General features: G+C 41.7%; 1 long non-coding RNA gene across 6 annotated transcripts in view; it reads right to left on the bottom strand.

Annotated features, from left to right (window-relative positions):
• Positions 1-14,694, bottom strand: part of LOC141097365 (uncharacterized) — an 868,065-nt gene that overhangs the window by 730,354 nt on the left and 123,017 nt on the right. For all 6 annotated transcript variants that reach the window (XR_012233931.1, XR_012233929.1, XR_012233928.1 and 3 more), the window contains exon 3: positions 13,168-13,220. This is a non-coding gene — a long non-coding RNA (uncharacterized lncRNA). The remainder of the gene's footprint in view (positions 1-13,167; positions 13,221-14,694) is intronic.

Genomic DNA, 14,694 nt, shown 5'->3' with positions numbered 1-14,694 from the left:
TTTCTGGAAGTGTGAAACGCGAAGGAAACTAATAGATTTCTGGAAGTCTGAAACGCGAAGGAAACTAACAGATTTCTGGACGTGTGAAACGCAAGGAAACAATCATATTTTTGGATGTACTGGGAATGTAATTTTTAACAATGTTGGAATAAAGCTTACTCATATTTTTTTTATCTGAAATACGGCAGGAAAGATTCTCACTCTAGATCTATTAAATAGTGCCTGCACAGTAGAATTGGGTGATAGATCCAATTCTAAAGTATGTGCACATGATGATTTTTCAAGTGGATTCCTCCCGGAATCTGCCTGAAAAAGTAGTTAAAAGTTTAAAATAATGTCAAAATGACATATGCCATGTCTTATTTAATGTCAGAAGCCATGAAGCGGCTAAACGAAGTAACCTGACTATTGTTCAGACACCATTATATATATATATAATGGTGTCTGAACTATATATATATATATATATATTTATATATTTAAAAGAAGCAAAAAAACAATGAAAAAGGCGACAAAGAGGAAGATTCAGGAAAAACACCACCAGCATCTTCCTGAAACATCTGCTGCTTCAAAAATGCAGGTGCGCCATCATCTAATAGATGTCATGTGTACATACCCTCAGCTCAGGCTATGTTCACAAGCAGAGTTATGTTTTGGGGTTTTTTTGCTGCATTTTTTATGTAAACTGACAGTACCAGCAAAAATTATGAGACTTCGAAAATGTTATACACACGCTTGTGGTTTTTTTTTCTGACTGAATCTGAGAACTGCAGCGTTTCTTAGCTTTTTAAATCTGCAGCATTGCAATTTTTTTCAGTATTTTTGCAGCATTTTTTTTCACCCATAGTAAGCAATGAGAAAGTGAAAAAACTTTGCAAAAAACATAGTGGCGTTTTTCACTGCATTTTTGTAGAAGATTTTTGTGAAACTGAAACTAACTTTATTAAGCATGAAATATCAACAAAGCACTCATGTAATCCCCACCCCAAAAAAAACAGAAAAAAAATTGTCAAAAATATTGAAAATGGCCTTTTTGAAAGCAGTTGTTTTTACTGTCAAGAGAGCAGGTTTTGGCTGCAGGAAAAAAAATTTCAGAAAAAAGGCTCAATGTGAACATAGTGTTATACGGCTCATAAGTGCAAGAAGGTTACGATTAGATTTATTGTCTAAGAACAGAAGAATAAATCACCGCTATTCGGTGACAATGATTTGCTACAATTTAACAATACAATAACATCCAGGCTGTTAATCAGAATATATAAGCCTTTAGTGGGATTTGGAGGTCACATGACACAAAGTCCAGACCTCAAAGGAATCCAACAGTGCAGAATGTGGGAACGTAGAGAGTCCAGTGTAGTGACATAAGAAACATGAAATATGGAGCCATCCTTGACAGTCCGGCTAACTCAGCATCCAATAATGTTACTTTCAGCATAGACTATCACAGTTATGACTGCTATCTGTGAAAAACATAGCTAGCACTAGTACATGACAAAATGGACGTCTGAATAAGGCCCAGCTCATTCATATGTCAGTGATCTTTTCTCATATTCATAAAAGGTCCTATTTTCCTCAGTGTTTTGGATCCAATTTTCCTCAGTCTTTTGAATCCGATTTTCCTCAGTGTTTTGGATCCAATTTTCCTCAGTCTTTTGAATCCGATTTTCCTCAGTGTTTTGGATCCGATTTTCCTCAGTATTTGGATCCGATTTTCCTCAGTGTTTTGGATCCGATTTTGATCAGTGTTTTGGATCCGATTTTCCTCAGTATTTGGATCCGATTTTCCTCAGTGTTTTGGATCCGATTTTCCTCAGTGTTTTGGATCCGATTTTCCTCAGTATTTTGGATCCGCTATTCCTCAGTGTTTTGGATATGATTTTCCTCAGTTTTTTGGATCCGATTTTCCTCAGTATTTTGGATACAATTTTCCTCAGTGTTTTGGATCCAATTTTCCTCAGTGTTTTGGATATGATTTTCCTCAGTATTTTGGATACAATTTTCCTCAGTGTTTTGGATCCAATTTTCCTCAGTGTTTTGGATATTCTTCGGTGTTTTGGATCTGATTTTCATCAGTATTTTGGACCCGATTTTCCTCAGTGTTTTGGATCCAACTTTCCTCAGTGCTTTGGATCTGATTTTCCTCAATGTTTTGGATCTGATTTTCATCAGTATTTTGGATCCGATTTTCCTCAGTGTTTTGGATCCGATTTTCATCAGTGTTTTGGATCCGAATTTCCTCAGTGTTTTGGATCCAATATTCCTCAGTGTTTTGGATATGATTTTCCTCAGTATTTTGGATCCACTATTCCTCAGTGTTTTGGATCCAATTTTCCTCAGTGTTTTGGATATGATTTTCCTCAGTGTTTAGGATATGATTTTCCTCAGTATTTTGTATCCAATTTTCCCTCAGTGTTTTGTATCTGATATTTCTCAGTGTTTTGGATCCAATTTTCCTCAGTGTTTTGGATTCGACTTTCCTCAGTGTTTTGGATTCGACTTTCCTCAGTGCTTTGGATTCGACTTTCCTCAGTGCTTTGGATCTGATTTTCCGCAATGTTTTGGATCTGATTTTCATCAGTATTTTGGATCCGATTTTCCTCAGTGTTTTGGATACGATTTTCCTCAGTGTTTTGGATTCGATTTTCCTCAGTGTTTTGGATAAGATTTTCCTCAGTGTTTTGGATCAGATTGTTCTCAGTGTTTAGGATCCGTTTGTACTCAGTGTTTTCGATCCGATTGTACTCAGTGTTTGGTCAGTGTCAATTTTTGCCATCAGAGCTTCATCGGGTATTTTCTCATATTCTAAAAAAAATAAAATTGTAAAACTTCTGTTGATCACAATATTTAAAAATGGGCAGCACACTCATTGCCCACAGATGGCATCCGTGTGTTGTCCATGATTTTTACAGCTCCACAGGCTAGTATGGGTGATTTTGATCCAAGATACAGATCAAAAACAGACATGTCTCCATTTCTTTTCTTTTTGGAGGAGGGGAACCAATCAGATATGTGAACAAACACATAGCCTATAATGAGTACATATTCTATCCATGAAAAATAAGGATCACACACATACGGGAAAAAACAGATGTCTACATGAGGTCTAAAATGTGCAGTCACCATGAGGACCGAGAGGTGCAGCCTGATGAGAACAGAAACAGTAATATGCGCTGATCTGGTACAATTCATGCTGCAATTATAGTGTAGAACACCCCGAAGGAATGTGCAAAGGCATTTCATAACTGTTAAATAAGCTTTACTTTGATTCCAAAGAGGTACTCAGCCACAAAGGCAGCAAAGTGGATAAATGCAATGGTTACAGTTGCATTTAGACATGAAAGAGCAGCAGTTCTCTCTAGGAGGCACAAACATTCTCTTTTGAGAACGTCACAACCGAAAACTCTGAAGTAGCTACTAACCTTTAACCCCTTCCCACTGAGCCCAATTTTTTGCTTTTGCAGCATTTATCTATATGGGGGATTTCTTTTTGCAATTAAAGTCCGTGAAGCCTCATTTAAGAGTCTCAAACACGGGACTAGCCAGATCTTCCTCCAGGGAAGAACCCAGCCAAGGGGTGGCTCCTTTCGGAAACCACCATTACCACCATATTAAGTGGCCCTTTAAGTCAATATCCAGCTCTTTACGAGTTTACAGATATGACAAGGGAAATACCAAGGACAGGTATCCATCCACAGACAGCTGTTTCGGGGTGTTGCCCCTCATCAGTGTGGAGTAGGATTCTGTCATAATTATGTTCCAACAACATTAACTCCAATTTCTCCATTTTGTTGGCGGAATCTCTACCAACAGGGACTCTACATTTTCATTAGATTCATATATATTATCACGAAGGATGGGTTTTAAGGATGATTTTACATATAAACACACGCCTTCCCCTCGTTTATTTGTACGGTCTTTTCTGTACAGACTATAGCCCTGTAAATTAACCGCCCAGTCATGGCTCTCGTCCAGCCATGTCTCAGATATCCCCACCATGTCATAATTATGTTCCAACAACATTATCTCCAATTCCTCCATTTTGTTGGCGAGGCTTCTGGCATTAGTATACATGCACTTTATGTATCTCTCTGTACCTCTATTCTTTCTTAAATTATTAACTGTTCTAACCCCACCCCCCATGCCACCCCCACCCCCAATGTCATTATTTGTGCCCAGGTCTCTATCTGCACTGTCTTCCCCTCCTATAAAAGGAATACCCTCCCCCCGTCCCTTGTTTAAACACTCCTCCAACCTTCTAGCCATTTTCTCCCCCAGCACAGCTGCACCCTCCCCATTGAGGTGCAGCCCGTCCCTAGCGTAGAACCTGTAGCCAACTGAGAAGTTGGCCCAGTTCTGCAGGAACCCAAACCCCTCCTTCCTACACCAATTCCTGAGCCACTTATTAACCTCCCTAATCTCACGTTGCCTCTCTGGCGTGGCACGTGGTACAGGAAGTATTTCTGAAAATACCACCTTGGAGGTCCTTGCTTTAAGCTTACAGCCTAATTCCCTGAAATCATCTTAAAGGACCTTCCACCTACCTCTAACTTTGTCATTTGTGCCAATGTGCACCATGACCGCTGGATCCTCACCAGCCCCTCCCAGTAATCTGTCAACCTGTGGAAGGCCATGTGGAAGGTCCTGGCAGGCCTCTGTGGAGGAAGGTGTGCTACCTTCCTGAAGACCACGTGCTGAGGCTGCTGACCCGGGGAGGCCTGTGTATATTAGCTGTATGTGGGGAGGACTACACCTCCCACGTGTGCTGAGACTCCCAGTCTGAGTCTGAAACCATGAACGTTTATGTTTTGTTTGCCTAAGCTAGAGGCTATTTTTGGTGATACGCTGATTTATGGTTTATGACACAAATAAACCTCATGAACTTTGGAAGAACCTGTCTCATGATTGTCTCCCGCTGCACCTGAGTGAGTCAAATCCCTACAGTGTGTCTGTGTGTATGTAGGTATGTGTGTATGACTGTGTGTGTACAGTCATGGCCAAAAGTTTTGAGAATGACACAAATATTATATTTTCACATGATCTGCTGCCCTCTGGTTTTTATGTGTGTTTGTCAGATGTTTTTATCACATACAGAAATATAATTGCAATCATATTATGAGTAACAAAAGGTTATATTGACAGTTAGAATGAGTTAATGCAGCTAGTCAATATTTGCAGTGTTGACCCTTCTTCTTCAGGACATCAGCAATTCTCCCTGGCATGCTCTCAATCAACTTCTGGATCAAATCCTGACTGATAGCAGTCCATTCTTGCAAAATCAATGCTTTTATTTCGTCTGAATTTGAAGGTTTTTGTTTCTCCACCCGTCTCTTGATGATTGACCACAAGTTCTCAATGGGATTAAGATCTGGGGAGTTTCCAGGCCATGGTCCCAAAATCTCTATGTTTTGTTCCCTGAGCCATTTAGTTATCACCTTTGCTTTATGGCAAGGTGCTCCATCATGTTGAAAAAGGCATTGTTGATCGCCAAACTGCTCTTGGACGGTTGGGAGAAGTTTCTCTTGGAGGACATTCTGGTACTATTCTTTATTCATGGCTGTGTTTTTAGGCAAGACTGAGAGAGAGCCCATTCCCTTGGCTGAGAAGCAACCCCACACATGAATGGTTTCAGGATGCTTGACAGTTGGCATGAGACAAGACTGGTGGTAGTGCTCACCTGGTCTTCTCCGAATAAGCCGTTTTCCAGATGTCCCAAACAATCAAAAAGGGATTCATCAGAGAAAATGACTTTACCCCAGTCCTCAGCAGTCCACTCCCTGTACCTCTTGCAGAATATCAGTCTGTCCATGATGTTTTTCCTGGAGAGAAGTGGCTTCTTTGCTGCCCTCCTTGAGACCAGGCCTTGCTCCAAGAGTCTCCGCCTCACAGCGCGTGCAGATGCACTCACACCTGCCTGCTGCCATTCCTGAGCAAGCTCTGCACTGCTGGTAGCCCGATCCCGCAGCTGAAACACTTTTAAGAGACGGTCCTGGCGCTTGCTGGTCTTTTTTGGGCGCCCTGGAGCCTTTTTGGCAACAAGGGAACCTCTCTCCTTGAAGTTCTTGATGATGCGATAGATTGTTGACTGAGATGCAATCTTTCTAGCTGCGATACTCTTCCCTGTTAGGCCATTTTTGTGCAGTGCAATGATGACTGCACGTGTTTCTTTAGAGATAACCATGGTTAACAGAAGAGAAACAATGATGCCAAGCACCAGCCTCCTTTTAAAGTGTCCAGTGGTGTCATTCTTACTTAATCATGACAGATTGATCTCCAGCCCTGTCCTCATCAACACCCACACCTGTGTTAATGGAGCAATCACTGAAACGATGTTAGCTGGTCCTTTTAAGGCAGGGCTGCAATGATGTTGAAATGTGTTTTGGGGGATAAAGTTCATTTTCTAGGCAAATATTGATTTTGCAAGTAATTGCTGTTAAGCTGATCACTCTTTATAACATTCTGGAGTATATGCAAATTGCCATTAGAAAAAATGAAGCAGTAGACTTTGTAAAAATTAATATTTGTGTCATTCTCAAAACTTTTGGCCATGACTGGTATGTATGTGTATGTCTGTGTGTGTATGTGTGTATGTCTGTGTGTGTATGTATGTGTGTATGCCTGTGTGTGTATGTCTGTGTATGTGTGTGTGTCTGTGTGTATGTTTGTCTGTGTGTGTATGTGTTAGGAATCTGGTTTCTACAATACCTATGCAGGAACACAGATCCTCACATTTGTCTCCAGAGGCTAAGTCCTTCGTCCCTTCTTCTGAGCATGCTCATGGGATGAGCTTCCATTGGACTTCAGGAGTCAGGTGCTCAGGTTCTGCTCCTGATTCCATTGGTTACGCTCAGGGCTCTGGAGATTTCCGGCAGGTCCCGTACGCTATAAAAAGTGCGCATGGCCGTTCCGCCATGCGCTAGTATTTCATACTGCTGCTGTGTGGATGGTGACGGATGCTTTGACTGGTGACTGACTCATTAAATATCCCCTTCCTTTGTTATTACGCATGTGTGAGTGTTTGGGTCAGCCAGGAGCAGCGCTAGCGCCAGCGCGCTCAAGCTTCAGCCACTTCAGCAGCTAAGCGTCCTGCATTGCGCCAGCGTTTTCGCAACGCCTTGCCACAGGCTCTATTCTGGCCGCACGGCATTTGCAGCACAGTGTGCGTTTGCTGTTGCAGCGTCACTGCACCAGACGTCTAAACGGTAGGTCTAGATGGAGCCAGTCCCGTCTGTCTGAGCGACTCCTGTGACCGGATACCGCGTCTGTGTCTCTGAGTTCTGTGAGGTTAAAACAGACTCAGGGTTTTTGTTTATGCTTTTATGCTTGCAGCTCTGTGGGTGAAACAGTCTGCTTCTGCATATGGTCGTGCTTGCAGCTCTGTGAGTGCAACAGAGTTTGCTTTTTGTGCACTAGGTGCAGCAAAAACCCGTGCACATTACCGCCTTAAGTGATCTGCCTCTTTCAGCAGCGGTTTTGTCATCTACTGCACGGTGGACCCCGAGCGGTGAACGTACTTTATTTTAATTTTATTTAGTGCATTCCACCGCTCATAACAGTATGTGTGTATGTCTGTGTGTGTACAGTATGTATGTGTGTATGTTTGTATATGTGTGTGTATGTCTGTGTGTGTATGTATGTATGTATGTGTGTGTCTGTATGTATGTATGTATGTGTGTCTGTGTGTATATATGTGTGAATGTCTGTGTGTGTATGTCTGTGTGTATATATGTGTATATATGTGTGTGTGTCTGTGTGTGTGTATGTATGTCTGTGTGTGTCTGTGTATGTATGTGTGTGTATGTGTGTATGTATGTCTGTGTATGTATGTGTGTGTATGCATGTGTGTATGCCTGTGTCTGTGTGTATGTGTGTGTGTCTGTGTGTATGTATGTCTGTGTGTGTATGTATATGTGTATGTCTGTCTGTGTATGTCTGTGTGTATGTGTGTGTATGTATGTGTGTGTATGTATGTGTGTATGTGCGTGTGTGTATGTGCGTGTGTGTAGGTTAGCCTGGCCCTGGAGGAGATGCGGACATGAGAAGACTGTGATGGGGAGAGAAGGCCATGATGCCCAGGGTGATGGGAGAAGGCCATGAGGGGTAATGGGAGAAGGCCATGGGGGGTGATGGAAAGAAGGCATTGATGGGGAGAAGGCAATGATGGGAGTGATGGAGGGAAGGGAGTGATGGGGAGAAGGCAATGATGGGAGTGAAGGAGAGAAGGGAGTAATGGGGAGAAGGCAATGATGGGAGTGATGGGGTGATGGAGCAGGCAATGATGGGGAGAAGGCAATGATGGGAGTGATGGGGGGATGGAGCAGGCAATGATGGGGGTGATGGAGCAGGCAATGATGGAAGTGATGAGGAGAAGGCAATGATAGGAGTGATGGAGAAGGCAATGATGGGAGTGATGGGGGAAGGCAATGATGGGAGTGATGGGGTGATGAAGCAGGCAATGATGGGAGTGATGGGGAGAAGGCAATGATGGGAGTGATGGAGAGAAGGCAGTGATGGGATGATGGAGAAGGCAATGATGGGAGTGATGGGGAGTAGGCAATGATGGGGGTGATGGAGAGAAGGCAATGATGGGGTGGTGGGGGAAAAAGAAATGATGATGGGGTGGTGGGGGAAAATGCACTGGTGGTGGAAAGGGCAATAATGGGGGTGGTGGAGGAGGAGGAAATGATGGAGGTGGTGGAATGGGAAATGAGGGGAGTGGTGGGGGAGAAAGCAAAGATAGTAGTGGGGGAGAAGAAAATGATGGAGGTGGTGAAGAGGGCAATGATGGGGTGGGGGAGATGACAATAATGGAATGTGAGGGGAGGAGGACAATGAGGGGTGTGGGTGATTGGGATGTTAGGAAGGGGGACTTATAATGGCCTTAGGAACAGGGGGAGGTGGAGGAAGATGTTATCGCTCATTATGTCTAACACAGTCCCTTAGTATATAGTGTACTCACTAATTCTGTATAACACCACCCTTAGTTACATAGTTTCCTCTTTTATTATGTATAACACGTCCCTTATTATGTACCATCCTCTCTAGTTATAAATGGTGCCGTCCCTTATTATATAGCTTCCTCTGCTGTTATGTATAGTGCTGTCTCTTACATAGTGTATTCTTGTTAATTTTGTTATTTACAGTGCCCTCTTTTATTACATAGTCCCCTCTATTGTTAGATATAAAATGACTGCTGATGGAGCAGCCGGTGACCAAACTACCAGTCCATCAGCTCCTCCATTAGAAAGGAAGCTTTCCCATGCTCCATCAGCCATCATTGCATTATACAGCTAACAAGACAGGATGGTATGTAATAAAAAACAGGGCTCTCTATAATTCAATATGTAAGGGACGGTACTGTACATAAGAGAGGGCACTGTGTAAGGGACAGCAATATACATAATAAAGGAGACTATGTAATATATATACATGTACAGTGGGGAAAAAAAGTATTTAGTCAGTCACAATAGTGCAAGTTCCACCACTTAAAAAGATGAGAGGCATCTGTAATTTACATCATAGGTAGACCTCAACTATGGGAGACAAACTGAAAAAAAAAAAAACCAGAAAATCACATTGTCTGTTTTTTTTTCATTTTATTTGCATATTATGGTGGAAAATAAGTATTTGGTCAGAAACAAAATTTCATCTCAATACTTTGTGATATATCCTTTGTTGGCAATGACAGAGGTCAAACGTTTTCTGTAAGTCTTCACAAGGTTGCCACACACTGTTGTTGGTATGTTGGCCCATTCCTCCATGCAGATCTCCTCTAGAGCAGTGATGTTTTTGGCTTTTCGCTTGGCAACACGGACTTTCAACTCCCTCCAAAGGTTTTCTATAGGGTTGAGATCTGGAGACTGGCTAGGCCACTCCAGGACCTTGAAATGCTTCTTACGAAGCCACTCCTTCGTTGCCCTGGCGGTGTGCTTTGGATCATTGTCATGTTGAAAGACCCAGCCACGTTTCATCTTCAATGCCCTTGCTGATGGAAGGAGGTTTGCACTCAAAATCTCACGATACATGGCCCCATTCATTCTTTCATGTACCCGGATCAGTCCTCCTGGCCCCTTTGCAGAGAAACAGCCCCAAAGCATGATGTTTCCACCACCATGCTTTACAGTAGGTATGGTGTTTGATGGATGCAACTCAGTATTCTTTTTCCTCCAAACACGACAAGTTGTGTTTCTACCAAACAGTTCCAGTTTGGTTTCATCAGACCATAGGACATTCTCCCAAAACTCCTCTGGATCATCCAAATGCTCTCTAGCAAACTTCAGACAGGCCCGGACATGTACAGGCTTAAGCAGTGGGACACGTCTGGCACTGCAGGATCTGAGTCCATGGTGGCATAGTGTGTTACTTATGGTAGGCCTTGTTACATTGGTCCCAGCTCTCTGCAGTTCATTCACTAGGTCCCCCCGTGTGGTTCTGGGATTTTTGCTCACCGTTCTTGTGATCATTCTGACCCCACGGGGTGGGATTTTGCGTGGAGCACCAGATCGAGGGAGATTATCAGTGGTCTTGTATGTTTTCCATTTTCTAATTATTGCTCCCACAGTTGATTTCTTCACTCCAAGCTGGTTGGCTATTGCAGATTCAGTCTTCCCAGCCTGGTGCAGGGCTACAATTTTGTTTCTGATGTCCTTTGACAGCTCTTTGGTCTTCACCATAGTGGAGTTTGGAGTCAGACTGTTTGAGGGTGTGCACAGGTGTCTTTTTATACTGATAACAAGTTTAAACAGGTGCCATTACTACAGGTAATGAGTGGAGGAAAGAGGAGACTCTTAAAGAAGTTACAGGTCTGTGAGAGCCAGAAATCTTGATTGCTTGTTTCTGACCAAATACTTATTTTCCACCATAATATGCAAATAAAATGAAAAAAAACAGACAATGTGATTTTCTGGATTTTTTTTTCTCAGTTTGTCTCCCATAGTTGAGGTCTACCTATGATGTAAATTACAGACGCCTCTCATCTTTTTAAGTGGTGGAACCTGCACTATTGCTGACTGACTAAATACTTTTTTTCCCCACTGTATGTGTGTGTGGCTATATAATATCAATATATATATATATATATATATCTTTGACGCCATAAAAGGAGGGGGGCCTAGACACATTTCTTGCACAGGGGCCCCAAGCTGTCAGTGTCCGCCCCTGTGTATATATATATATATATATATATATATACACACACACACACACATATTGGGGGAGGTGCAGCAACCAAAAATTCTTTATTTTTTATTTTTTCTCTACGGTATTTACTCTATGGGTTAAATAAATGTATAGTTTGATTGTTCACAGCTTTGTGGATGTGGCATAATAAAATATTTGTACTTTAATATTTTTTATTTTTTTACATTTATTTAACTGAAGAAGGGGGAATTATTCGAATACTATCTTTTTGCATTTTTTAAACTTTTTGAAAATTTTTTTGTTCATTTTTTAGGGGACTTAAACCTGTGATTATTTGACCTATATTTTGGATCCGATGGTATAAATTATTTTCGATTTCTTTGATTAGCATTACGGTAGATTGCTAATTTTACTATCTTCTTTGAAGCACAACAACAAGGGTGGACTTCATATGAGGGTGCCCACAGGCACCCTGCTATCACACCACTTCAATGCCACTGTCAGTGATCGAAAATAGCATTTAAGGTTTTAAAACAACAGCAATTGGAGCCAGCTCCAGTCACTACTGTTAGCAGAGGGTTCTGGCTGTATAACGCAGCAGGCGCCTGCTGAGTATCAAGCTGGCTCAGTCCCTGAGCCCGCTCCAAACACTCATATCCAACATGTGACAAGCATTGACAGCAGACCTCAGGAAGAGGTTAAATTCATTCAAAAAAATATGCAACTTCTTCCAATCTCAGGGCAGGTGCAGATGACTGTTTATTCTCTATCTGAGAAAAATGGTCTGATTATGCTAATCAGGCTCTGCTCAGAGTTCGACGAGAGTTTGACGAGAGATTCATCAGAGTATAATCGGGGGGTAAATGAGAATTTTAACTATTGTGAATAATCCTTTAAGAAGCCCTAGTAGACATGTGCACAATACTACCATGCCAAAGGACTATTATAAATGGTGGGTCAGAAAAAGTAGTTGAGCTCTGACTATAAGTACCATCCATACGCCCGATTCACGAATACTGCCTGCATAATATGATAAATGATGATACAAACCAACCCCTAGGACCTTAGTCAAAGGGATAGGGCACCGATGCAAATACTATGCCACAATTAATAATTAAAACTTCTTTTTAGTTAGATGTTTTCTAAAATAAAAAAATGACATACATGTATAAAACACACCCCTGAGGATCTCAGTCACCTGATCTGCAAGGATCACAGTTCATCATGATTTGCCTCTATATATTTGTGATAAGTCGCATTATATGTTCATAAAATCATATTATAGTCATATATGTTCACAACATCCAGGGATATATATGGAAATAAAGAGGAATTAATCCAACGTACCCAGTGCACTTTCAAAGCCCCAACATGCGTTTCATCCTGCTTCCTCAGGGGTTCTTTTATATGTGTGTAATTTCTTTTTTATTTTAGAAAACATCTAAATAAAAAGTGCTTTTAAATATTAATTGTGGCATAGTATTTGTACCAGTGTTCTATCCCTTTGACTAAGGTCTGAAGGGTTGATTTGTATCATTAGTTGAATAGAGTGCATCCCATATTATATGTATAGGTTGATTTAAGGAATGTTGATGGCATAACGTGGTAAATTCAATGAGGAAGATGGAGGTATCACTCATGCGCTGCTGATATCCAAACATCGGTAAAATTAACCCATTTGTTTAGACAGGTTTAAAAGTCAACGCGTTTCGAGGTCACGTGTTCACTGTTCACACTTGACCGGTATCTGTGCAGCAGCTGTTTTATATGCTCGTCATGTGTTGTCATTCAGCAACCTAGCAAGGTGAGTGTATCTCCCCTTTTTTCCTGTCACCCCACTGTCAACGGATAAGACTTCATTGCGCTTTTTCTTTTCCCAGTTTTCTTCCTTCCTTAATGATAAATGCAATGTTGTTTTATAAAATATTTCCCTTTTACAAATTCAAGACTCAGACATCACTTTAAGAAAATAAAACTTTTGCTCACCATAGTTAACAAATGATGAACTTTTTTCCCTAAATGTGAACTTACCTTTATCAGTACTTGCCTTTCCTTTGAAAAATATTATCTGAAGAGCACAGCGTCTGCAAAGGAAGGAAATGTGAAATAAATGTTCCTGTATATCTTACTACTTGCTGGTTGAATTACAGATCCTTTCATCTTTCCATGCAAGCACAAAGTATTAACCCACAACACTATAAAAATGACTATTACAGATCTGGACAGACATTACATTTATAGAGAAAACATATGGGAGCATAAAGGTCCATAAGGGAGACAACAGGTTTATGATGGAGAGTACAGGTCCGTAAGGAGGAGTACAAGTACATAGAGGAGACAACAGGTTTATGATGGAGAGTACAGGTCCGTAAGGAGGAGTACAAGTACATAGAGGAGACAACAGGTGTATGATGGAGAGTACAGGTCCGTAAGGAGGAGTACAAGTACATAGAGGAGACAACAGGTTTATGATGGAGAGTACAGGTCCGTAAGGAGGAGTACAAGTACATAGAGGAGACAACAGGTTTATGATGGAGAGTACAGGTCCGTAAGGAGGAGTACAAGTACATAGAGGAGTCAACAGGTTTATGATGGAGAGTACAGGTCCGTAAGGAGGAGTACAAGTACACAGAGGAGACAACAGGTTTATGATGGAGAGTACTGGTCCGTAAGGAGGAGTACAAGTACATAGAGGAGACAACAGGTTTATGATGGAGAGTACAGGTCCGTAAGGAGGAGTACAAGTACATAGAGGAGACAACAGGTGTATGATGGAGAGTACAGGTCCGTAAGGAGGAGTACAAGTACATAGAGGAGACAACAGGTTTATGATGGAGAGTACAGGTCCGTAAGGAGGAGTACAAGTACATAGAGGAGACAACAGGTTTATGATGGAGAGTACAGGTCCGTAAGGAGGAGTACAAGTACATAGAGGAGTCAACAGGTTTATGATGGAGAGTACAGGTCCGTAAGGAGGAGTACAAGTACATAGAGGAGACAACAGGTTTATGATGGAGAGTACTGGTCCGTAAGGAGGAGTACAAGTACATAGAGGAGTCAACAGGTTTATGATGGAGAGTACAGGTCCGTAAGGAGGAGTACAAGTACACAGAGGAGACAACAGGTTTATGATGGAGAGTACAGGTCCGTAAGGAGGAGTACAAGTACATAGAGGAGACAACAGGTTTATGATGGAGAGTACAGGTCTGTAAGGAGGAGTACAAGTACATAGAGGAGACAACAGGTTTATGATGGAGAGTACAGGTTCATAATAGATGTGCAGATTCATAGGGGGATGAGCACAGGTTTAAAAGGGGTGCCTGCTGATTTATAGGGGGAGTACAGTTCTTCAGAGGAGAGAACAAGTCCACTGGGGAAGATAAAGTGTTTATAGAAGAGGAGACAGGTCCATAGGGGAGAAAACAGTTTTAGTACAAGGCAATAGGGGATAGTACAGGTCTAGAATGGAGTAAACAGCTCAATAGGGGAGAATACGGGACCACAGGGGAGAGAAAAGATCTATGGGAAAACTTCAGATCTATAGGAGAGAGAACAGAT

The sequence above is a fragment of the Dendrobates tinctorius genome, unplaced genomic scaffold, assembly GCF_039654945.1.
Source record: "Dendrobates tinctorius isolate UK_male_01 unplaced genomic scaffold, ASM3965494v1 ptg000084l, whole genome shotgun sequence".
In the NCBI taxonomy this organism is placed as follows: domain Eukaryota; kingdom Metazoa; phylum Chordata; class Amphibia; order Anura; family Dendrobatidae; genus Dendrobates; species Dendrobates tinctorius.
This window is presented reverse-complemented; position numbering and strand designations above follow the sequence as displayed.